The 25,884-nt window shown below is 39.2% G+C and overlaps 1 protein-coding gene across 14 annotated transcripts in view; it reads right to left on the bottom strand.

Annotated features, from left to right (window-relative positions):
- The window catches only part of R3hdm2 (R3H domain containing 2), a 107,250-nt gene extending 81,622 nt beyond the window's left edge, over nucleotides 1–25,628 (bottom strand). For 11 of the 14 annotated variants that reach the window (XM_055611954.1, XM_055611951.1, XM_055611956.1 and 8 more), the window contains exons 1-2: nucleotides 25,514–25,628; nucleotides 21,482–21,546 (exon numbers count right to left, since the gene is read on the bottom strand). The gene's annotated coding sequence lies outside the window, so the exon portion shown is untranslated. Of the gene's footprint in view, nucleotides 1–21,481; nucleotides 21,547–21,825; nucleotides 21,991–22,139; nucleotides 22,228–25,513 lie in introns of all 14 variants that reach the window. The other 3 variants (XM_055611953.1, XM_055611952.1, XM_055611955.1) reach the window with 3 other exon arrangements.
- Between the last annotated feature and the right edge of the window lie 256 nt (nucleotides 25,629–25,884).

The raw sequence follows: 25,884 nt of genomic DNA, 5'->3' as shown, positions 1-25,884 counted from the left end.
AACCACGTAAGTATATGATTATAAGTAGAAAACTGGGAGCTTTTCTACTTCTCTCTGTGTGAGAGTTGTTAATGCATATGGAGATATCAAGCATGATCATGCAAGACCAAAATGTCTCTGTGAACACATTTCAGCATTTAACTTACAAATAAACTTGTTTAATTTCTCTGGATAATGACAGCTTTATTTCTGTGTTTTGAGACAGTCTTGGGTAGCCAGGGTAGTCCTGAATTCACTATGTAGCTGAGGATAGCCTTGAATTCCTGATCTATCCCCTTAGTGCTAGAAATAAGAGCGGAGTGTCATCACACCTGGTTTATGTTGTGCTGGCGGTGGACTCCAGGGCTTTGTGCACATTAGGAAAGCATTCTACCAACTGAGCTATAGCTCAATCCTTTAAAAAGAAATTTATAAAAACAACTTTCTGCTAAAAGTTACAAGCTAGGCAGTGGTGATGCATGCTTTTAGTCCCAGCACCTGGGAGGCAGAGGTAGGTGCCTAGAGACCTAGACAGTGAGTTCCAAAACCGCCAAGACTACACAGAGAAACCGTGTCTCTAAACCAAAACAAAACGGGCTGGAGAGATGGCCCAGTGATTAAGAGTACTATCTGCTCTTCCAGAGGTGCTGAGTTCCACTCCCAGCAACCATACTGTGGCTCACAACCATCTACACTGGAGCCTGATGCCCTCTTTCGTCATGCAGGTGTACATGCAGATAGAGTGCTAATGTACATAAATAAGTAAGTAAATAAGTAAATAAATAAGTAAGTAAATAAATATCTTTTAAAAAATATTAACTAGTAGTCATTTGCTTGATTATATGGCTACATTGCACTTTTTATCTGACAAATACATACAAATGTCTACAGTAATGAACATTATCATTTCTGTATTTGGGATGATACTTGATGTTGCTTAAGGCTGTTCAAATTCTCATTTGTCATATATGGAAAGGGCAAGTCACAGTGAGTAACCCTGGCCCCACCAGGAGAGAAACCTAACTTGTTCTCGTACTAAGATACTTCAGAATAAACAGTTTGATTTTAAATATTTAGTCACACTGGAACCTCATTTTTTGTTTCATATTTTACCTTACTCTGGTTTTATCATTACTGTATAGGTTAACATCAGTATTTGACTGGAGGGTTTAATGTATGATCTTGGTTCCGCTGACTCTCGTGTGGTGATGAGGCAGAGTATCATGGCTGTGAGAGCATAGAATGTGCCTACTTACTGTAGTAGGCAGGTAGGAAGCAGAGCTGGGATCTCACCAGTACTAAATCTTACGGTCCATAATAACTTTCTGATCCACAAGAAGTAGTACTGCATGTGTTAACCTAATCTGAGTGTGTTATATTTTATGCTATTGTAAGTGACATGCATTTTCAACCTGCTCTAGACACTTATCTAGTATATGTGCACACGTGCAATGATGTACATATAATCAGGAGTCAGTTATCATCTTCCACCCTGTACACATGTCTTGCTTCTGCCCTCCTGTCTGCACCTCTCCTCTGCACACGTGAGATCACACACAGGTGCCACTCAGGTGCCAGTCTTATGCAGCTAGCACTTTTGCCCACTGAACCATCTCCCTGCTCTATCAATTTCAGTCTCTGGTATTCTTGTTAATATGTAAACACAATTCTGTTTTTATTTCTCTCTCTCTCTCTCTCTCTCTCTCTCTCTCTCTCTCAGGGTCTCATGTAGCCCACGTTGGCCTTGATCATTTGAAATCCCTGCCCCAGTCTCCTGACTGCTGAGACTGATTACAAGCATGAATAACAATGTTCAGGCGCTTTTCTCAGAATCTTAGGTGGTCTATCAACTTTTTCCGTTTGTTTGTTTGTTTGTTTGTTTGTTTGTTTTAAAAAAAGGTTTCATTATGCAACCAGGCTGGCCTGGAACATCCCTGCATAGTCCAGGCTGGCCTTAAACCTGTGATGCTTAATAAATCAGCATCCAGAGTGCTGAGGTTACAAGCATGAATCACCATCACTCCACATGGGTCTTTTTGTTGCTGTTGTTTAATATCTGTTTGTTTGGGTTTTTTTTTTTTTTTTTTTTTTTTGGATATTTTTTTGTAGTATTGTTTTTTACTTTCTGTACTTGCACAAAACAATCTGTTCTTTTTCCCTTCCTCTTAGCTGAGTCAAGAATTCAACTAACACAGTATGTAGTAAAGAATTCAACCCTGGGACAAAGAGATGGTTCACTACATAAAAGTAGTACTTGCCACAAAGCCTGTGTTCTGAAGTCTGTCCCTAGAAAACACTTGGTAGAAGGCTCTTTGGAAGAGCAGCAAACACCTGAGTTTGTTCCTAGCATTCAATCATCTCACAACTATCTGTAACTTGAGGGGGTCTAGGATAATCTTCTGACCTTGGAAGGCACCCACACATGTGGAAGACAACATATACATAAAAAAACATGTATTTAAAAAGAAAGAAGATAACACCTTAAATGATAGTATGTTCAAGTCAAAAAGTAAAATAAACACAAAAAAGGAGATATATACAATTACCAAGTGCTGGGCCATAAACCATTTACTAAAATAATAAAAAAGTAATTCTGAGTCACATGGTAACATACACCTCTAAATGCAGTACTGGGAAGGCAAAAGCAGGAAGATCACAACTTCAAGCTACATAGCTCAAAAATCAAATAAAAAAATGTGATTCTGAACCTTTTTTTTTTTTTTTTTTAAGTAGCCAAAGAAATGTGTGGGCAAAGTGAGAGTCAACATAACTGGGATGGGACAAGTACACACGAGCAGAAAATAAATAATGTGGGTTCAACTTGTCCAACACGTCCAATGACATAAAGCATCTATGGCTGAGCAGCACAGCTATCCTCAAGCCCTGCTGAACAGTATGGAATGTCCACATCTGACGGCCACCATCACCTATCAGCAGAATACAGGAATGACAGGAACCACAGGGCAGTAAGACTCCAGTTTGTTGGGTCAGTTGAACTGTGAAGCAGCAACAGAAGGCCCAAAGGCTTCTTCTGGATCAGTCGATAAAATGTAATCCACCACTGCCCCAGGAAGACAGTTTTTAAAAGCACCCAAATTCAGAGGTGCCTGATAAAATAGAGGCAAAGAAGGTCTCACACACGTTAGTGACTGATTGCCCTTCTGCTTATAATACTGAAACAGTTCCCATTTAAAGAAGTATATAATACTCAATAATATATACAAACCAAGGAAGAAAATAATCTTTCCCTAAAAACAAGAGCTACAGGGGAGAAATCACAATAAAGACAAAAGTAAAACAGCAATTCTGATATACTAAAGACAGAAAAGGGAAAAAGCACCTCTCAGCATCACTGCCTACTGCCATCTTTCCTCCAAGCCCACAAAACAATGCTCCAAAACAAAACACACCAATCTTGCATAATCCATATCCCCACACTAGGGAGTTTCAAGATCTACAAATATCCAGGTCACATTTGTAACTAAAAGGAATCTCGATATCCTACTGTGCTTTTCATACAGACTTCTCTCCACTTCTCTTAAATAATAAACATCAAAGCAAGAACTACAAAAGCAAAAACATCACACAAAAACATCAGCACAAAGAGCAGAGAGCCTTTGTCCCACAGCTCCTACAACACAGTAACCACACAAACCAATTTACCTTGGGTGTCATATGCTATGGTCTGTTCCCACACTACCTTGAGACCTTCCCAGGATGGGCCAAGTGGGGTTTAACATGAACCAAATCTATCAACTACGGTGATGGCAGACATGTAGGTTCTTAATAAGCAGTGGTGGAAAAAAAGAAAAGAAAAGAAAAACCAAACAAACTAAACCATATTGCTCCATTCGACTCCAAACAATGATAAATAATTCAGGAAAAGAAATGCTGCAATACAGCACACAGCAGCAGGATTTAAAAATAGACCAGAGGCTCAAGAGACTAGGTGGGAGCATCAGGAGTCACCAGGAAAACTGTCTTATGTCAACAAGTCCCCAAACCCTTTGCAATAAAAGGAGGCTGCTGAAACTGCCACTCAAAACAGGCAGCAGAATTCCAATGTACTTTTAAAACTATGTATGATGAAGAAAATATCCAGCATTTTGAATTCTCCATGGCCAGACAAATGGCTCAGCAAGTAATGGTGCTTGCTGCTAAGCCTGATGACCTGAGTTTAACTGGTTTTGTGTGTGCCACAGTGCATGCATGAAGGTCAGGGGACACTAGTGGACTGGTTCTCTCTGCACCCTTACATGGATTTTAGTAACTGACTCAAGCCATCAGGCAAGTACTTCACCTGCTAAACTGCATCATGGCCCTAAAGGTCTGGTTTTAAGTGACTAATATGATGGGATAAAACAGAAGTCTACACTTTTATCCCCAACTTAAAAAAAAAAAGCCAGGCATGGTGGTACATGACCTTTAACCACAGTGCTCAAAAGGTAGAGGCAGGTAGATCTCTGTGAGCTAGAGGCCAACCTGGTCTACATAACAAGTTGCATTGTTATGTAGACCATACAGTGAGATCCCATGTCAAACAAACATACAAACAAAAAAGGGACACAAAATCTAAAATGTTCCAACAGACCATATTCTAAACCAAAAATACAAAGCTGTAAATGTCTAAAAATTCTTCAAGGTATACAATTACTAAAGCCAATTAGCACTTCAGAGAGCAAGTTGGACAAAAAGAAGGAATGGGCAACTTCAACACCACCAAAAATAAACTTAAGGTCTATTTCTCTGGAAAGTAGAGGTCTAGAACTCAGCAATGAAAGCAGGGGAAGGAAACAGTCTCCTCAGTCACAGCTACAGTGAGAGCTTTCTTTCTGTTAGTCTTGTTCAATGACTTTGTAACAGAAGACACTGTGGGAGTTCTTTTCATTGAATTAAAAGGTCTTTTTGGTTTTGTTGCTGGTTTTTGTTTTTGTTTTTAAGTACAGTTTTAGGGCTCAACTGGTAAAGCCACTGTAGTGAAGTTCAATCTCTGGGGCCCACGAAGCAGAAGGAAAGACTGATGACCACTACAAGCTGCCATCTTCACAGGCACACTGGCATATACATGTGCCTCTTCCCACACAAGAAAATGGAACTCAAAAATCCTCAGTAAAGTTTCAAATATTCATACTAAACCTTATTATGTTTGCAAATTTCCTTAATGATGGGATCAACAGAATACAATTGGTGACCCAAATCTTGTGTTGCTTAGCAAGAATCAACTAACATTTTATTTTGAAACAACTCACCTAACCATGCAGTGCCTCAGCTTCCCTTTCTTGTAAAACAAAAGTAACATGGTGTTAAATGAGTTGCTAAATAGGTATAATGCTTCAGAGTGTTAGAAACACTTAAATGTTGGCAGTTGTTTTTGTTATTTAATCTTTACTAAGCAACACAAGATTTGGGTCAACAATCGTACTCTATTAACCCATCATTAAGGAAATTTGCAAAAGTAATAAATAATGCCTCATTTTACAATGATTGTTGCTGTTTTGGAAGTTACTTGCCACTATCATTTGCTTTCATGTTACCATGTAATGGTACTAAACCATCATTAATAAGCTTTTTCTTCCTTTTGTGGTGCTGAGAATTAAGCCAAAGACCTCAACACATGCTGATTATCATTTTTATATGAATTAATGTCTTAAATATTCTCAGTCTGTGAGCTGAGAAGATGGTTCCTGGTTGAACATATTTGCTGTGCAAGCGAGAAGACTTGACTTTGAATACCCATTCATGTAAATCAGGCATGGGCATGCGTACCCATAATTCCAGCAGTGAGGGACAGAGACAAATAGATTCTAAGAGCATTGCTGGCCAGCCCAAATATGGGGTTTCAGGTTCAATGAGATGCTGTCTCAAAAAATAAAGTGGAGAGTAACAAAGGAAGACACCCAAACATTTTCCTCCAGCCTCAGTATGAAGACTCATGGACACATACAGCCCACACACTCTGTGTATGCAAATCTCTCTCTCAGAAACCTCAATTTTTATATTATAATACATAGAGAGAAAAAGAAAGTTTTGCTGCGTAGCTCAGATTTTCTTCAAACTCATAATCTTTATGCCTCAACTTCCCAAATTGGGATTACACGTATATGTAAACCCATCTGATTTCACTAATTTTTAAGAGTATAAAAGAGGAATAAGGAAGTCGGTTCAAGTCTTAACATTAAAAAAAAAAAAAAAGAAAGAAAATAACATAATTCTGATATTAAAAAATCTGAGACTCAGCCAGGTGGTAGTTGTGGTGGTGGTGGTGGCGGCGCACGACTTTATTCCCAGCACTCAGGAGACGGAAGCAGGTGGAGTTCTGTGGGTTCAGGGCCAGCCTGGTCTACAGAGCTAGTTCTAGAACAGCCAGGGATCTGTTACACAGAGCAACCCTATTTTAAAAATAAAAACAAAAAACTACTGAGACTCACTAGGTTGACAACATTTCTACTCACTGATATATGAATTAGGGGCATGGCAGCGTGACAGTAATCTCAGCATTTGGGAAGATAAGGCAGGAGGTAAAGTAACTGGAGAACAATCTAGGTGACAATCTAGTGAATTCAAGGCCAACCTGGGCTACTTCACAGGCTCTCTCCACTTCACAAAACCAAACAAAATGACATTTCACAGCTGAGAGCCCCTTAACAGAAAGAAGCAACTAGAACAGAAGACTACAAAGCTCAATCACAGGTACTGAAAACTAAGTCCAGAAAACAGCTCCAAAGAAATAGAATTTTTAGGTCTAGAGAGATGGCTCAGAGGTTAAGAGCACTGGCTCTTCTTCTAAAGGCCCTGAGTTCAATTCCCAGCAACGACATGGTGGCTCCCAATCATCAATACTGAGATCTGGTGCCCTCTTCTGGTATGCAGGCCCACATGCAGGCAGAATACTGTATACATAATAAATAAATAAATCTTTCTTTAAAAAAAGAAAAATAGTCTTTTCAGGTGTATGAAATACTTCCATGCAATACCAATCCCCACTGAGATTTCTACATGCTAACACAGCTGTGGGAAAATGATTGTTAAGAAGTCCCGGTGTATATACCACATAATTAGACTTTGATACAGGGCCCAAAACAAACAACAAAGATCAGAGGACAATGACCTATGTACAACTTGGAATGGAAATGCTTCTTTGTTTTTTTTAAAGATTTATTTATTTATTACATATACCGTGTTTTGCCTGCACACCACAAAAAGGCACCAGATCTCATTATAGATGGTTGTGAGCTACCATATGATTGCTGGGAATTGAACTCTGGAAGAGCAGCCAATGCTCTTAACCTCTGAGCCGTCTCTCCAGCCCTAGAAATGCTTCTTTAATTGATCAATTTTGCCTTTTACATATAGAAAAGGTGATGTTTTACAAATATGGCCATTCTGGTGGAAAGAGAAAAGAAAAGAAAAGAAAAGAAAAGAAAGAAAAAGGAAGGAAGGAAGGAAGGAAAGAAAGAAAGGAAGGAAGGAAGGAAGGAAGGAAGGAAGGAAGGAAGGAAGGAAGGAAGGAAGGAAGAAAGAAAGAAAGAAAGAAAGAAAGAAAGAAAGAAAGAAAGAAAAGAAAAGAAAAGAAAAGCATATAATCCCCAGAATTAAGCTGTGCATCCAAATGAACCCACAAGAAAAGATCCATCCTTTGGGAGGCTGAAGCAGGAAAGATGTCATGAGTTCAAGGCCAACCTGGGCTACAGAGTGAGATGCTATCTCAAAAAAATGAGAACGAGAAAGAAGAGGTGGTGAAGGGGCAGAAAAAGGAAAGAGAGTAGGGGGAAAGGAATATCTTCATGAACTAAATCTTCTCTTTTAGTGTATGGTAGCAAACTTACAAAGTATTGGATTGATTTACAGAACTCTAGAAGTAGTAACAGACACCAATGACAGATGCACCTTTTTGGTTTTGGTTCTGATTTTGAGAGAATCAGACTGCAGCTCTGACTGGTCTGGAACAGAATCTGTAGACCAGGCTGGCCTGGAATTCACAGAGATCTTCCTATCTCTGCCTCCCAGCTCTTTCTGGTAAGGGTCCGCCAATTCACTGTAACAACAACTAAATTCCAAAAAACAACCAACTGGGCTTTGCTTGTTATAGCCTTAATTGGCACATCTGGCCCAAAACTTAAAATTTTCTTGTCTCTTTGCTTGATTTTCATTTAAAAGCTTTGAGTTACAATGATATGGATTTGAGAAAACTATTTTAACAAATTGGTAAAGGTACATACCTTTAATCCCCACACAAAGTAAAAAGAAACAGGCAGATCTCTGAATTTCAGATCGGCCTAATTTACATAATAAAAGCCAGGATGGCAACTCCTGCTGTTTAGCCACTTGCAGAGATAGTCTAAGATTCAAAATGACAAAATTTTCCTTAAGGTTACTATGTAAGTTCTTTTTTCTTAATAATAGATGTTATATCCTTACTGATCTAAAGGTTGAATTCACATCAATTTTAGGTTTATGTAAGGAGAGATGATGTCACACTGCTCTAAAAAGGCCGGCCAATCTAAAAAACTGTAACTTCTACAGAGCTGGCACTGGCTTAAGGAATATGTTCTGTTGGTCAATGTAAGGACTCAAAATTAGGCTGAGAGACAAACATGCAAACTGCATACCTCTCACATCAAAAAGCTTTTAAATGCTGACTAGATAAAGGTGTCACACTGTTCTGGAAGCCGGCTTATGCTTTCAAATGTGAGACATTTTCACAGGAGGCAAGGCAAATGTCAGTCATGCCTGATGCAAAAAAAGACACACGGGCTTTCAGGTGGCAAAGTACATGCCAGTCTACTTAAGTCCTAGAAACTCAAATATTACAATTCATATGTTTAAAAGGCTGAACCATCCATCCCATATCAAAAAAGAGGCAAGGCAAAGAACAGCCACAACCAATGTAAAAAATCTAGGTACAAGATGCTTAGGGTACACTAAACTCTAAATTTAAAAGTTTATATAAAGTTCACTTAAAACATGCCCTTTCTAATAAAAAATTAAAAAAAAAAAAACATGCCCTTTCTATTGCTCAAGGCAATCAGCTGGTCTCTCTAATGAGAGGCCTTCTCTCAAGAGAGAGGTAGCAGGTTGGCCTAATACAATAGGTGACCAAGAGCCCTAAAAAGGTATTATGATCTATACAACCTTGTTTTGATTTCAACATGATAATGATTATATGTTCAATAATAATGGTAATTTATATTGTTGATCCTTTTACATGGGAATAACTCTGAAACTGACTGAGACATTAAAAATGACTCTAGGAGGACCCTGGGTAAAATGATCAATCCTCACTCAGAAAGAAACGAAAGAAACGGGATGGACATTGGAAGAAGGAGAAAACAGGAAACAGGACAGGAGCCTACCACAGAGGGCCTCTGAAAGACTACCCAGTAGTGTATCAAAGCAGATGTTGAGACTCATAACCAAACTCTGGGCAGAGTACAGGAAATCTTAGGAAAGAAGGGGGAAGATATAAGACCTGGAGAGGACAGGAGCTCCACAAGGAAAGTAACAGAATCAAAAAATCTGGGCCCAGGGGTCTTTTCTGAGACTGATACTCCAACCAAGGACCATCCATGGATATAACCTAGATGTAGCCCATGGCAGCTCAGTGTCCAAGTACTCTAGTAAGGGGAACAGGGACTGCCTCTGACATGAACTCAGTGGCTGGTTCTTTGATCACCTCCCCCTGAGGTCGGGGAGCAGCCTTGCCAGGCCACAGAGGAAGACAATGCAGCCAGTTCTGATGGAACCTGATAAGCTAGGGTCAGGTGGAATAGGAGGACCTCCCCTATCAGTGGATTTAGAGAGGGGCATGGGAGGAGATGAGGGAGGGAGGATGGGATTGGGAGGGAATGAGGGAGGGGGATACAGCTGGGATACAAAACGAATAAACTGTAATTAATATAAAAAATAAAAATTTTAATAAAAAAATGTCTCTAGCCAGAACTCCAACAATACATGGCCAATAAATCCTTGGCTATAATATCCTCAAAATTTATTATGACATTCTCTTAATTGGCATAGATAAAATTGGTTTACAGTTTAGTTTCATCCTGCACATCTCATACATTTATCATTTTAGGACTGTATAATGCTTGTGAGAAATTAAATGTTTGCAAAACAAAAGGACTGGACACCAGAGATGCTGGATCAAACCTGATAGAATCTTCCTTCCAGCATGCTGAGACATTGACACATCTGTTCTAGCATCTTGCATATTCCAGCATTCTGCTTGTTCCTGCCTCAACTGCTTCAATTGCTGTTTCTCATCAAAGCCTGCTCCCAAGAGAGCTCTGAAGAAAGCTATAATCTCAATTGGTCAAAAATTTTAGACTGTTCCAAAAAGGACTTCTATTAAGTCTAAAATTTCTCAACATTCAAAGACTGGACCATAAATGTTAATGTTTGCTTAACTAACCATTTTTCCCAATTTCCTTTGGGTCCCCTCACAGGACTTCTGTGTGTCCAAAATGTAAGCTAGGAAAAAATTCATGAGAATGACGTCCAGTTTCCTTTAAGGGGATTGAGTAGGTTTTTGGTTGTTTTCTGTGGCTATAAATGTTTATTGTCATTGGGAAATGGTTTTAAATTATCAGAGTGAAAACAAGGTTAAACTCGGGGGTTTCTCTCTTTCCCTTTTTCTTTTCTCTAACTTTCTTAGATAAGAAGAAAGGGGTTGAAAAGAAAGGGGAATATAGGGGTATCTTTTAGAAATAGTAAGACAAAAGAAAAGACAGATAATTGAATATACTCAACTTAAGGCTTTATTTGTTATTCTCAAATAAGTATTTTAAACTCTGGTATAGTATTTTGTACATTGATACAAGAAGTCTATCTTTAATACATTGGAAAATTTTAGTATATTGATACAAATTCAAGGTTACTTCCAATACTTTTAAACTGTTATTACAAACTGTTTAGGATTAGTTAATCAACTCATAGTCATGTCAGATACTAGTCTAATTTGTCACAGGAGTGTACATCCTATGCTTAACAGATACGATTTTGTAGACAGGTTGACTACATAAAGATAGGTATGTCTTCAAAAACTTCAGAGACCTACAAAATATAGCATTTAAAAATGTCTTTATTATTTTAAAGATTCTTGACAGAATCTTTAAAGATGAGACAGGTCATCTTCTGGCAGCACCCAACCTATCTCAAAGAAGATGATGAGCATTGAAGAATCTCCACGTGGAAATGGCTTCAAATGTGGCGAAGGAGCCAACCAAGCAAAAATAAAATGCCCTCGTTTCACGACAGACAGAATTCTGCCAAAAATGTGCAAGCTTAAACACAGGACAAGTCGACTGCTGAACTCTGCCAAAACAGGGTAAGCAAGTCCTAAATAGTTCCTGCTTCACATATATGTCTGTCAAATATACTGAGCCAGAAGGCTGAAGATGGTTCTCCAAACATTATAGAGAGTTATGGGTGTCTATTCAGGCTGCAAACTGTCTCTGTCAATTTTTTATTTTTTATTTTGGAAGCGCTAACATGCACTTCCTATTTACTCCATTAACTAATTTTATTCCTTGTCAAGTTTCTGGTAGGGTTGAAGACCAAATAGTTATAATTCCACAATTAAGCTTAAGTTATTTAGAATTTAAGAAAATGTTTTCATATAGGTAATACCAATAAGGATAAAAGTTAATTTAGGTATAGAACTCTAAACCTGTCAAGATAGGATAGATAATCAAATACTTTCTTCTAAGTTGCCAAATGCATGTGAACTGGACATTGCACATGTAAACCTTACCTAATAGTTTTCATAACTTTTATAATTATTATTGTATTGAGAGAAAAGGAGCCTTTCATTGGACTTAAAAGGGAGAAAGGTTGGTATAATGTTCTTTTTGGAATGTATACAATTTATGCTTGTTCATTCAAATACTGATTTCTCTACCCTGCTATCTTGTTTCAATCTGGACATTGCATTGTGATACTTATTTTAAGCATCACCTTTCTCAAGTTTGTGTAAACATGCCACCATTTGCTCTCTGTGTTGTCAATAAAACAACCAGCCACAATGCTGAGCAATGGAGAGAATAAGGTGGGACATCCTTTGGAGGGGAGGAGAAGGAAGCGAGGGGGAAGTAGGAAAGCAGAGATGGGCAGGAGAGTCTTGGAACCATGAGGAGACATGAATCGGACCCAAGATATGACTAAAAGCAAGTATCATATCAGAAATTCTGAATGGGAGGAAGCTATGCTGGCTTGGAGGTTTAGGATGGAGTAACTATTGCCCAGCATTGTGCTCTAGGTTAATTAGGTAAATCCTAGTCTCTGTGTGGTAGTTTGGGTATACAGCTTGTTTTAGAATAACTGCTGTTAACTCCAGATAAATCAGTAATAAATATTAATAACCCACAACAAGCGTGCAGCACATTTCCAAGTAAGGTTACAGTGAGGTTAAGTTCAGTGACAAGGACAGAGTTCCATGTGCCTCCTGAGTGATATCACAACCAAAATCTGAAAAATTCCAAGGATTCTAGGATTCTAGAGTGCTTAGGTAAAAATAAACTGAAGACAAAATGTTATAAACCACCATAGGTATCTAAAATAAACAAAAAAACAGTTTAAAAAAAAAAAAAAAGTCCTGGCTCCAGAGATGGCTCAGAGGCTCACATGGTACTCTTTTCATTTTGTTTTTCAAGACAGGGTTTCTCTGTGTAGACCAGGCTGGCTCACAGGCTGCTTCTGCTGGAATTACAGGTGTGGGCCACTATTGTCAAGCTCTTATTGCTGTTCTTATTGAGGATCCAGCTGCAGTCAGTTCCCAGCACTCACACAGTGGCTCACAACTGTCTGTCTAGCTCTTGGGGATCTGACTCCCTCTTCTTGCCCCTATAGGCATTAGGAACATATGTGGGGCATGTACACATATGCAGGTAAAACAGTCGTACACACAAAGTAATAAATTAAATACATCTAAAAAATGTTTTAAACTCACAATGTGTCACTAGAGATCTATCACAGTAGCTAAAGTTAAAATCTGTGGAGTGTGCAGGGGACAGTGATGGTGTTGATTAGTGCCTGTAAGGCATGTGAGGCCAGGGTTCAATCTCCAGCCTAATAGGGCAAGGGAATAGAGTGTGGTCAAGGATACAGAAAAACTCCATCACTCATGAATCATAGATATGAATGTGTGATGATATAATCACACGGAAAGACAGTGTGGCAATGTCTTATCAAATGAAATATATAATTGTCATATCATCCAGCAACCAATCTTGGTCATTAATTCCAGATATATAAAAACTTGTATTTACAGAAAAATCTATACACAAATATTTAGAGTAGTTCTATTCATAATAAAATTATAAACAACAACAAAGTACTTCAAGGTCAAAAATTAAACTGTGACCCAGTCATTCCATGGGAGAACACTCCAACACTAACGAAGAATAAATTATTAACATGAACAAAAACTTAAAGGTCTCTTTCTTCTCAAGAGAATTATGCTGATTTTTTGTTTTGTTTTGTTTTGTTTTTAAGTCTAAGTCATTTTTTTCCCACACTTTTTTTGGTGGTGAGCTGGTGATCAAACTTAGGAACTCAGGCATATGAAGTATTTTACCATTATCTACAGCTAGCTAGGTCTGCAGACGGCTTTTCATCTAGTCTCTATAAAAACTCTGAAAAACATTGGTGGCTTCCAGGGACCAGGGATATAGATTTGGGACATAGAAGAGGAGGTAGATATAGTTAGTATGTTCAGTATGAAAGATCCTTTTAGATGCACACCTGTGATCTCAGAACTCTGGGAGGCAGAGACAGGCAGATCTCTGTGAGTTTAAGGCCAGCCTGGTCAACAAAGCAATTTCCAGAACACCCAGGGCTGATACACCATGAAACCCTGTCACAAACAAACAAACAAACAAAACAAAACAAAAAGAAACACAGACACACACACACACACACACAGAGTGCACATGATTCCTGAGAGAAAAATCTAAAAACAACCTGTAGATTTTACCAATGTCAATTTCCTGGTTTTAATACTGAACTATAGATATACAATGGTACCACTGAAAGAAACTAGATAAAAGGTTCATGGGATACTGTTAGTTTTGTTTTGTTTTGCAACTTCCTATAAATATCTACTTATTTCACAAGGAAAACATAAAGGACAGTGAGGTGTTGGGGAAGAGTTTGGTGGCAGAGAGTGAATTATGGTACACACAGAGCTCTAGTTTAATTCCTGGTTCAATTCCCAGCACTACAGCCAGGGCTACAGAGAGAAAACAAAGACTGCCTGCCAGATACACAACATCATCTGGAAACCTGTCCTCATCTTTCAGGCTAAATAAGTATAAAGTGTGAATCAGATCTGTACAATGGAACCAAAAGTACCAGAAATGACACTACGTGAGCAAATACATGTAGTGTATGTATTTCTTTGGTTCACTACTTAAATATGTTTAAAAGGCAATCAACTAATTAAAGGAAATTCGTCAAACCATATTATACCACATTAAAATAAAGTGTATGATCAGAACAGGACAGTGGCTACAAGAGAAGAAACAGGACACTACTGTAAGGTTTTCTTTTATATTATTGTACCTGTATTAGTTACTTCGATCATTGTGATCAAATTATCTGACACAGATGATTTAACTGGGTTTTGGAGGGGGGAGTTGTTTTGTTGTTTTTTGAGACAGAATCTCAGGTAGCTCAGACTGGCTTCAAATTCTCCAAGTAGCAGAGAATAACCTCTGAACTTCCTGCCTCTACTTCTCAAGGGCTAGCACTAGCATGACATCATACCTGTTTTATGCCATGCTGAGACTGAACCTAGGCTGCCTTATGCATGCTAGACCAACTGAGCTACATCTCCAGCCCCAGGAAGGATTTATTTGGTTTACAGTCTCAAAGGGTCCAGTCTAACTCAAAGGACAGCACAGTGAACAGCTTAGTTCAATCACAGAGAAAAGGAACGTAAACAAATGGCAACAAAAAGCAATAGGCTTTTCCTTCCTTTTTTCCTTCGTTCCTTCCCTGTCCCCAGCCTATGGGATGGTGCCATCTACATTCAGAATAGATTAACCCTCTCTAAAAACACCCTCAGAGACACTGCAAGATGCACCTCAGTCTCTTAGGTGATTCTAAATTCAGTCAAGTGAATAATGAAGATTAGTCATCATAATACATAAAATGATATACTATTACCCTAAAGTAGAATTATGGCATATAGCAGAAAAAAACCCTCAAACTCAGGAAGCCCAGGCATTGGGCTTACTATTACTAAATCATGTTTAAGTCAGCCATTTCTAATAAAGTAAAAAAAAAGAAAGAAAAAAGAAAATCAAGTCTAAAAAGTATGAAAACAGTGTGTCGGGGTTATTGTATCTGTCTGACTAGGCAGAGGCCTGTATCTCAGCTCAGCTAAGAGGTTGAAAGGACAGGCTCAGGGCCTGCTTAGACTGCAGAACAATTCAATTCTAGCCTGGCCAACTTTACTCAAATAAAAAAGGAGATAAGGCCAGGCAGGAGTGGTGGCATACACTTTCAATCCACAATCCAGCACAGGAGCAGGGGCGGGTTGCCTCTGTGAGTTTTAGACCAGTGTGGTAGTTCCTGGCCAGCTGGTTTACGTAGTGAAACCCTGTCTCAAAGAATAAAGGGATGAAGATGTAACTCAGAGATATAACACTTACCTAAAATAGGATAGCACTCTCTCTCACACACACACAGTAAATAAGTAAATGAATCAATCAATGAATAAATAAGTAAGTAAATAAAATAAAGATGGCTCAGCAGTTAAAAGCACTGGCTCTTCTTCAAAAGATCCAGGCTCAATTCCCAGCACCCACATGGCAGCTCACAACTGTCTGTAACTCTAGTTCCAGGTGATCTGATGCCTTTTTCTGGCCCCACAGGCACCAGTCATGCAACTGGTACACAAATCTAAATGTGTTGGCACACATAAAATAAAAAAATTTAAATAAATGAAAATCTTAATTAAGATGTTAAATTACAAAAAGAAATCAGAACCACATAGAATCTTTGGAATTAAAGGTACAGAAGCAGGCCACCAGATGCTTAGTGAATAAAGGCACTGCCACCAAGCCTGACAAACCTGAGTTTGTCACACCTATAACCCACATGGTGAAAGGAGAGAACTCATTCAAACTGCCTTCTGACCTGCACATATGTGCCATGCCATACATGCATATTGTCCACCCTGCCACACACACACAAATAAGTGTAAAAAGTAAGTAGTCATAGCTGCCTACTTCTTGGCACATACACTAAAATGAGCAATATGGAAAAGACTGGCATGGCACCTGTGAAGGATGTCACACAAAAGGTATAGTAACAGGCTGGGAATACTGCACAGGTGTTAAGAGTACTTGCTGTGCTGCCATGACCACCTGAGTTATCTGTAGCCTGCTTCATCTGTAACCCTAACACTCAGCAGATTGGGGGTGGGAGTGGGAGACCAGAGGATCACTTGGTTTGTTGTCTTTCAGCACAGCTCCAAGTTCAGTCAGGAACCCTGGCTCAAAGGCAACTCCACAACATACAACCCACACATGTGAATATACAGTGCATACCCACAGAATGCAGTAAGATGCAGGCATGGTGCAGCAGCATGCCTATACTCCAAACACCTTGGAGGCTGAGCCGGTCAGCTTGGCTACATATCCAACTCCATGCCAGCCTGGATTACAAAACGACACCATGTCAAGAAAGACAGGGACTGACACAGTACAGAAATGAAGGAAATCATTAATGGGGAAGCAACATCAGATTTAAGCAGACAGAAAGAAGAATCAATGGACTTGAGCTAGGTGAATTAAAGATTATCAAACCTAAGATGACAAAGAAAAAAAGAGCAGAGACAAATGAATAACCTTGGAGAACTGTGAGAAGTGTAAAGCATGTCAAGTATATACTGACAGTCCCAGAAGGGGTGAAGAAAGCAGCAGGGTATTTATCATTCATGGCTGAGGCCTTAGCTTCAACTCTAAGCACCATGAAGGGAAAAAAAGTAACAAACAGAGTATTTTACAAAATAGCCAAATAGATCAACGTTTATTTAAAAATTCTTATAACTAGAAGCTTCCTAAGTTCCAACTAAGAAAAACTGGCTTCCACACCTAGTCTCATTGGAATCAAGCTGTCCAAAGTCAAAGGCAAGGAAAGAATCTTAAAGCAGCAATGGAAAAGCATCTCATTATATGCATAAGATCCTCAATATATCAAATACATCATTAGCAAACATGGAGGCCACAAGTCATTACAAACCTATATTCAAAGCACTAAAGAAAAAGGCTATGTAGCCTGGCACCCAGTCAAAAATACAAACATATACACATACATACATACATACATACATACATACATACATACATACATACATACACACACACCAATAATAACCAGGGCCAGATGTGGTAGCTCATGCCTCTAATCCTAACACTTGGCAACAGAGGCTGGAGGAGATGGGGCAGTATAGCAAGTTCTAGTCCAGCAGAAGCTATGCAACCCTGTATAAAAAAAAACAAGAAACTGCATATACCTGTAATTATGCATGTTTAATGAGGACAGTATAATTATATAATTTCTATGATAAGAAAAGCACAAAAGAAAGGAGAAAAAAAGCTGGGTAGTAGTGGCACACACCTTTAATCCCAGCACTTGGGAGGCCAATGCAAGGGGAATCTCTGTGAGTTCAAGGCCAGCCTGATCCACAGAATGAGTTCCAGGACAGCCAGGGATAGATAGATAGGTAGATCTGTAGGTAGGTAGGTAGGTAGGTAGGTAGGTAGGTAGGTAGGTAGGCAGGAGACAAACAAACAAACAAACAAACAAACAAGTAAAGGGTGAAGCATGACATGGTGGCACCACCTGTGATCCTAGCTGAAGAATGTCATGAATCTGAAGCCAGTACGGGATCCCCATGGAGACCTGTCTCTCAGAACAGCCTAACTAACAGGTAAGGTAAGGGCACTTGCTGCCAAGCCTGACCACCTGAGTCCAACCCTATAACCCACATTTTAGGAGAGAATTAATTGACTACCTCAGGTGTCCTCTGACCTCCACATGCAGATCATGACACAGGCAAGTGCACGCGTACGGGCGCACACACACACACACATCCCTATACTAAATAAATGTAAAAATAAATAAAATATGTGAAATGATGGACATGCTCACTTCCTATCAGTCACATTTTTACTATCTATTATGGACTCCAGAACGCAATATGAAAAAAAAAAAATTTAGAAAATGGACAAAGAACTTAAACACTTCTCCAAAGGATATATGTAAATGGCTGAGTACTTTCAAAATGTTCACTATCATCAGGCACAAAGGCAATGTAAGGCAAAAATCACATTAAGGTGCTGGGCTTGGCAGTACAGGACTATAACCCTACCACTCAGAAGGTTCATGCAGGACAGACCAAATTCAACAACAGTCTGGACAAGAAAACAAGTTCCAACTAGCCTTGAGTCCAGAGAAAAGGCTTATTTCAAAACTCCAAAGGCAGCCAGGTGGTGGTAGTGCACGCCTTTAATTCCATCACTGTGCAGGCAGAGGCAAAAGGATCAAGTCTGAGGGCCGTCTGATCTATAAAGTGCATCCAGGACAGCCAGGCTACACAGAGAAACCCTGTCTCAAAACAAACAAACAAATAAACAAACCCTCCAAAGGCTAGGGATGTAGAACAATAGTACCTGCCTACCATGTGAAAGGAGACAGGTTTGTAATCAACCAAGTAGCACATTACCATTAACATGACCAAAATAAAAACTTGGCAACAGTGAGGCAAGTACAGAGAGCAGCTTAGCAGTCCTTCTGTCTCAGCTTTCTGGATGTGAATTACAGGCATGTATCAACACACCACCACCACCGCTTCTCATCCAGTCTGCCAAACACTTAAATCTGTAAGCAACATTTAGGTCCACGATGTAGTTCTGGCAAGTGATTCTAACTAGCTCAGACTTCTAACCTCAACTATTCATAACACTGATCCTGGTCAAAGCCTGCCTGAACAACAACAGCCAGCCAGGGCAATTGTGCTGCCTAGTTTTATGTCAACTTGACACAAAGTAGAGTCATCTGAGACAAAGGAATGTCACTTAAAAAAAAGTGTCTACATAATATCAGGCTGGAGGACATTTTCTTAATTAGTGATTGATGGGAGAGGGACCAGCTTATAGCGGGTAGTGTCATCCTGGATGTGCAGGCTGAGCAAGCCATAGGGAGCAAGCCAGTGAGCAGCACCCCTCCATGGCCTCTGCATCAGCTCCTGCCTCCAGGTTCCTGCCCTGTTTGAGATCCTGCCTTTGCTTCCCTCAATGGACTATGTATGACTCGGGATATATAAGCCAAATATCCTACTTCCTCCTCAAGCTGCTTTTGGTTATGGTGTTTCATCACAATAATAGTAACCCTAACTAAGACAGCAGCTTAGTGTGTTTAATCTCCAGTACCCTCATTAACAACTAGGCTTCTTAAAGCTGCATTTCAAGACAAGAAATCAACAAGAAACCACTTAAATAATACCTGGGGCTGGAGAGATGGCTCAGTGGTTAAGACCTGGGTTCAATACCCAGCACCCACATGGCAGCTCACAACTGTCTGTAACTCCAGTTCCAGAGCATCTGACACCCGCACATACACACATACAAGCAGGCAGAGCACCAATGTACATAAAATAAAAATAAATAACTCATTAAAATTTTTTAAATCCTCTATAAATATTTTCTTTTTTAAGAGAGTTGTTGCTTTGTTATGGTTTCACATGCTAATCAAAGGCTTAACCATTAACTTATCATAAGCCTGGGTCCTGTAATGGAGGTTGTGATGTTGTTGTTGCTGTTGTTTTGAGGAGCAGCCTGGAACTCACAAGGACAGGTAGACCTTGAACTTATGAGCATCCTTCCCTGCCTCCTGAGCAGCTAGGATAACAAGTACGAGCCACCAGATGTGACTAGCTAAGGAGAAAAATAAAACCAAGAGGTGCTGGCACATGCCTTTAACCCCACCAGAGGAAGACAAGGGCAGGTGGATCTCTTAGTTTGAAGCCAGCCTGGTCTACTTAGTGATTCCAGGGCAGTCAGGGCCACACAGAGAAACCCTGCATTGAAAGACAAACAAAACAGATATTTTCATTTTTTTGTGTGTCTGTGTGCCACATGTGTGTAAGTGCCCACAGAGGCCAGAAGAGGGTATCATGTCCTCTGGAGTTAGAGTTACAGGCAGCTGTGAACCACCAAACATGAGGCTGGGAGCTGACCTACTATCCTCTGGAAAAGCAGCAAGCAATCTTACTCAATGAATAAGCCCCATGGCTACCCTTTAAATGTTTGAGCAAATGTTCTGGGCACCAAACCAGATACCCCTAAAGTCGGTCCCTGAGGCCCACACATAGTGGGAAGAGAATGGACTCCACATATGTACTGTGGCAAGTGCATGCTCACACAGAGAGAATTAATAAATGTAATAAAAAGTTTTGTTTTCATTTTTAATTTATTTGGCACAGAGACTTGAAGAGCTGCCCAAGCAGGTCTCAAAGGTGTGACTTTCTTACCTGAACCTTCTGAGTAGCTTGGATTATTTTCGTGTACCACCATGTCCAGTTTCTAGAAAAATTCTGAAGAATTGGAATGCTGGAGATGGCTTTGGGGTTAAGAGCACTTGTTGTTTTTGCACAGGACCCAGGTTTAATTTCCAGCACCCATGTGGCTAACAGTAATCTGTAATCCCAGGGAATACAACTCCCTCTTACAGCTTCCTAAGGCAACAGGAATACATGTGGCACACAGATTTAAAAAAAAAAAAAATCTAAATTGGAGCTGGGCATGATGACACATGCCTTTCATTCCAGACTGGGACACAGAGGCAGGCAAATCTCATGAGTCTGAGGCTAGCCTGTGTCCTTATCTCAAACAAACAAACAAACAAACAAACAAAAATCCTAAATTGAATTTTTCTTTACTAAAGGTATGTTTATTGTTTTAAAAGGAAGCAAAATACAAGGCTGGAGAAATGGTTTAGCAGTTAATAGCACTGGTTGCTCTTACAGAGGACCCACATTCAGTTCCCAGAACCCACAAAGCAGCTCACAACCATCTGTAACTCCAGTTTCTGGGAAGGCAATTCCTTCTTCTGGCCTTCAAAGGCACCAGACATGTACATGATACATATACATGCAGGCAAATACTTGTCCATATAAAATAATATTTTCTTAAAAAAATTAAAAGTATGATGCATTTACTGGTAAAAAATATTAAGAAATTTCAGTAGTTCAGTCAAAACCACTGTACATTAACAGCACTTAGTGAGATGAACAAATAGTATCACATATCCCAAACTATCTGCATCTCTTACTTGGAAGCACCAAAAGGTGTTTTATTTTTTTAAACTCAGATATACAATACAATTTCCAAATACACAGGGTTATGTGATGATTAAATGAGAATGACAATATAATTAATACTGAGTTTGTTGCCTGACATATAAAATTGTTTTCATAAATGTTAAGTCTTATTACCTGAATAAATACTCAGTCTCCATGAGTCCAGTGCTGGTATTTCTCATTTAAGAAAGAAGTTTAACCTCAAAAAAAAAAAAAAGTTAGAAATAATTTTAAATATTAATACACTGAGACCTTCATGGACAATAAAGAGATCAAGATCCTCAGTAGCACCTTGTATTCCTCTTCCCAGTTTCTTTTGCTTGCATTTTCTTACAACCTAGATCCCTGTCCTGACCTCTCTAAAAGTCAGCTGAACTAAAAGTCAGTCTTCTCTACAACATGGACTGTGCCAGCTGCTATAATGAGAGACTCAACACTGAGCAAAAGGCTCATCACACAAGATGGTACTGTCAAATTACCTAGGACTTTGGCTGATTCTTCCCGATAGACTAGCAGACCAATGACAGCTTAGCCTTGCTTAAGGTTCCTGTTTACTTCACACAAAAGCACTTCTACTCAAGACAGCCACTGCCCAGAACCCTTCTTCTGCCATGTAGCCTTCTTTCATGGTCTTTAAATGGAGACTTGAACAAAAAACAAACAAACAAAAAAACACATTACTTCAGGCCCATATTAACAACTCCAAATGAATGATCAGCCATGGAAAAGCTAGAAGAGAGTCCTTAAAAAGAACCTCAGTAATTATGAATTTTAAAATAAACATCAAAATTACCTGAAGGAGAAACTAATCTTTTCATCAAGGGATGTGTGGTATTGTGATGATAATTTAGAAAACAGTTGTAAAGACAAAATATCAGTCCCTGGACATGCCAAAAAAAATCAAAGAAAAATCTTTTATCCTTTGATCCAAAATGTTTTATTCCAACAATAACTTTAAAAGACCCTATCTCAAAATATATATAAATTTTTAAGAAAGCGTGCAATCAGAACTGTCTTAGCTTTGCTGATAAAGAATACTTAATACAATCATTTTGGAAAGCTAGCAATACTTACTAATGCTTAATACATATATAGCCTATACCCTAGCAACACTCAAAGGCATATACAGCCATTGGAAGTTAATTTGTCTCATATAACAATGTTGTACAATATGTACAAAAATATTCCTAGTAATTTTATTTATAATAATCCAAAGTAGAGCTAGACATGGTAACACACACCTTTCATCCCAGTACTCAAAAGACAGAAGGAGGTGGATCTCTGAATTCGAGGCCAGCCTGGTCTACAGTTAGTTCCAAGACAGCCAGAGCTACATAGTGAGACACTGCCTCAAAAATAAATAAATAAATAGATAGATAGATAAATAAATAAATAAATCTGCTTTTATTCTCACCTCAGTATCTCTGAATATATATAACACATCTATCCAGAACAAAAGTTTGAAAAAGTGAGGTTTTATGAGAGCTAAGAGGTCAAACCAGCTTCATAGCAACACTAACATGTTATTTGGATTTATTTTGTCTTGGTGGTACTGGGGATTGAGCCTGAAGCTTTGCGCACTGAAGTGTTTTGGCTTTAGATGTCTTTATTTTATTTCATGCAGATGTGTGTTTGGCCTGCGTGATGTATATACACCAGGTGTACCTGGTGCCTGGGGAGAGCAGCAAATGTGCTTACTTGCTGAGCCATGTCTACAGACCCACAATGAAATATTTCACCAGCCCTCTTCCTATGTTTTATTCTGAAACAGTCTCTTAGGAAGCTGCCCAAGCCGGCCCTGACCTCACCATCCTCCCACTTCAACCTCCTCCAAAGTCACTGGGATTATAGACCTACCTCTATCTGCCTTTTTTACCGACAAAAGTAACATTAGGTAAAGTTGCTAGTGCATCCATACAAGTCTAAGTAGGAACATTAATCAAAATGTAACAGTAGAGTTAGGGAAGTGGTTTAGCGGCAGACCAAGGCCCTGGGTTCCCTATGAGCACTGCAAACAAAAACAGCTGTGGTAGCATATCTCTGTACTCCAAGCCCTGCAGAGTTCAAAAGCAGGAGAATAACTAGTCTTAAGGGCAGCCTGAGCTACATAAGAAGACCACCTCAACAACAAAGCTATGGAGCTATGGCTGCCGCTCAGCTGGCATGTCACTTCTTTAGCACTCACAGGCTCCACACCACACTAAGCAAAGCCCGGTGTGAGGTCTACGGTGGAGCCTGCTGTGAGTATGGTGCCTAGACTGACGCTGAACCTTGTACCTGCAGAACTACATGCCCAGACACACAAATAAATGTTAATGTCACCAAGGGCAAACCTCCACTAATGCTTTTAGATTCAACAATGTAACCTCAGGCATATGCCTATTACCCCAACTGCAGAGGCCAAAGCTGGAAAATCTTAAGTATGAACTACACTGTGAGTGACTCTAAGGCCAGCATGAACCAAACAGCATAACCTTGTCTCTCAAAAACATACACAGGAAGAAGGGAGGAGGAGAATAAAGAGAAGAAAGTGGACAAGCACTTGACTGTGGGTACACTATCAAAGAAGAATATCTGTAATTATTGAAAGGGGATATTAAAATACTACTTCTTCCAACTATATGTCTGTCTTTGGGGCTGTATTTTCTTTTTTGTTTGTTTTGGGTTTTTTATTTTGTTTTTTGAGACAGTTTCTCAAAAACTCTGTAGCCTTGGCTGTCCCGGACTTGCTTTGTAGACCAGGCCGGCCTTGATCTCATAGAGATCCACCTGCCTCTGCCTCCCCAAGTGCTGGGATTACAGGCGTGCCTCACTTCAACTGCCTTGGATTTTCTTCATATACTTGAGCCAAAATAAGGTATCACAACAGACTGACTGTGGATAGTAGCAAAAGAATACAACTGTCTTCTTTTAAGTTAGACACTACAGAGTTGCAAAAATGTAAAATAAAGCTAGGAATATAGCTCAGCGGTAGAGTGCTTCCCTAGTACATGATAAGCCTGAAGTTTGATTCTTAGCACTAAAAAAAGTTAAAATAAATAAAAAAATGCCTGCCTTTCTCACTCAAGTTTGTGGAAAGCTGTGTTTTTTGAGGTTTTTTTTGTATTGTTTGTTTGTTTGTTTTGCTTTTTTTGAAAAAGGTATAGGAACTAGAGAGCTAGCTGCTGCATGAGCATAAGGGCATGAGTGCAGATCCCCAACACCACATAAAATATGGGCATAGTAGTAAATACTATAAAAACTTTTTTAAAGGGGGCTGGAGAGATGGCTCAGAAGTTAAGAGCACTGTCTGCTCTTCCAGAGGTCCTGAATTCACATCCCAGCCACCACATGGTGGCTCACAACCATCTATAGTGAGGTCTGGTGCCCTCTTCTGATGTGAAGGCACACATGTAGATATTGTACACATAGTAAATAAAATTTAGAAAACTTTTTTAAAAATAACTTTTATCTCAGTAACACAACATTCTGTTTATATTAATTTCTCTTCTCAGTTTATGATAAATTTTTGTACTTTCAAACATCACCAGAATTTCTTACTATGCAATAATAGCATTACTTTTCCTACTATCAAGTGATATATTAAACATATTTATTGTAATTAAACTATTTCATATTTTAAATTATAATTAACCTAAATTATTTACTCAATGTACTTACTCCTTATATCTGCCTTTTCTTTTTTCTTTTTTATTTATTTTTTTATTTTATGTGCACTGGTGTTCTGCCTGCTTTGTGAGGGTATGTGTCTAAGGGTGTCAGATTCCCTGGAACTGGAGTTGCAGACAGTTGCGAGCTGCCATGTGAATGCTAAGAATTGAACCCAGGCTCTTAACCACTGAGCCATCTCTCCAACTTCAATATGCCTTTTCTTATGCTGACAGTCCACAGGAGTATTGAGATAAATGTCTGCTCAAACTGCCTTTTTTAAAAATTTTTCCGAGACAGGGTTTCTCTGTGTAGCCTTGGCTGTCCTGCACTCACTTTGTAGCCCAGGCTGACCTCAAACTCACAGAGATCTGCCTGCCTCAGCCTCCTGAGTGCTGGGATTACAGGCGTGTGCAACCGAGTCTGACTTTTATTTATTATTAACTCTAGTCTGAACTCACAAAACAATTCAAACATGATAAACTTTACTCACCATAAGATCCCCAGAATAATGCTCACCTGATTTCTAGCACAGATATGCTGGCTCCTCCATCCACATGAAGTACTAAGAACTGTATCAAGTATAACTTTCAGGGATACTGAGGAAGGACAGTGGGTTGTCTCTGGCAATTATCTGAGAAGGAAAAAAAAAAAAAAAAAAAACCTTTCACCACAATGAATCCAGGCTCTCAACATGCTTTCAGAAGAGTGGCAGTAAAATAAAATTCTCAGACCAGTTTTGACTTTTTACTGGTGTCTATATTTTAATTAAGTGATGTCGGTGATGGTACAAAATCATTTTGAGGCTACCTATAGTAGTTCTTACTCTGAAAAGTGGAATACTGTCTATTAACTATAAAATCCCCAGGGGTTTCAATTCTACAAAGGCT

Source organism: Psammomys obesus, unplaced genomic scaffold (genome assembly GCF_907164565.1).
Source record: "Psammomys obesus unplaced genomic scaffold, mPsaObe1.curated_primary_1811, whole genome shotgun sequence".
NCBI classification, from domain to species: Eukaryota; Metazoa; Chordata; class Mammalia; order Rodentia; family Muridae; genus Psammomys; species Psammomys obesus.
Note: the sequence above shows the minus strand (reverse complement) of the source record. Positions and strands in the feature narration are given on the sequence as shown.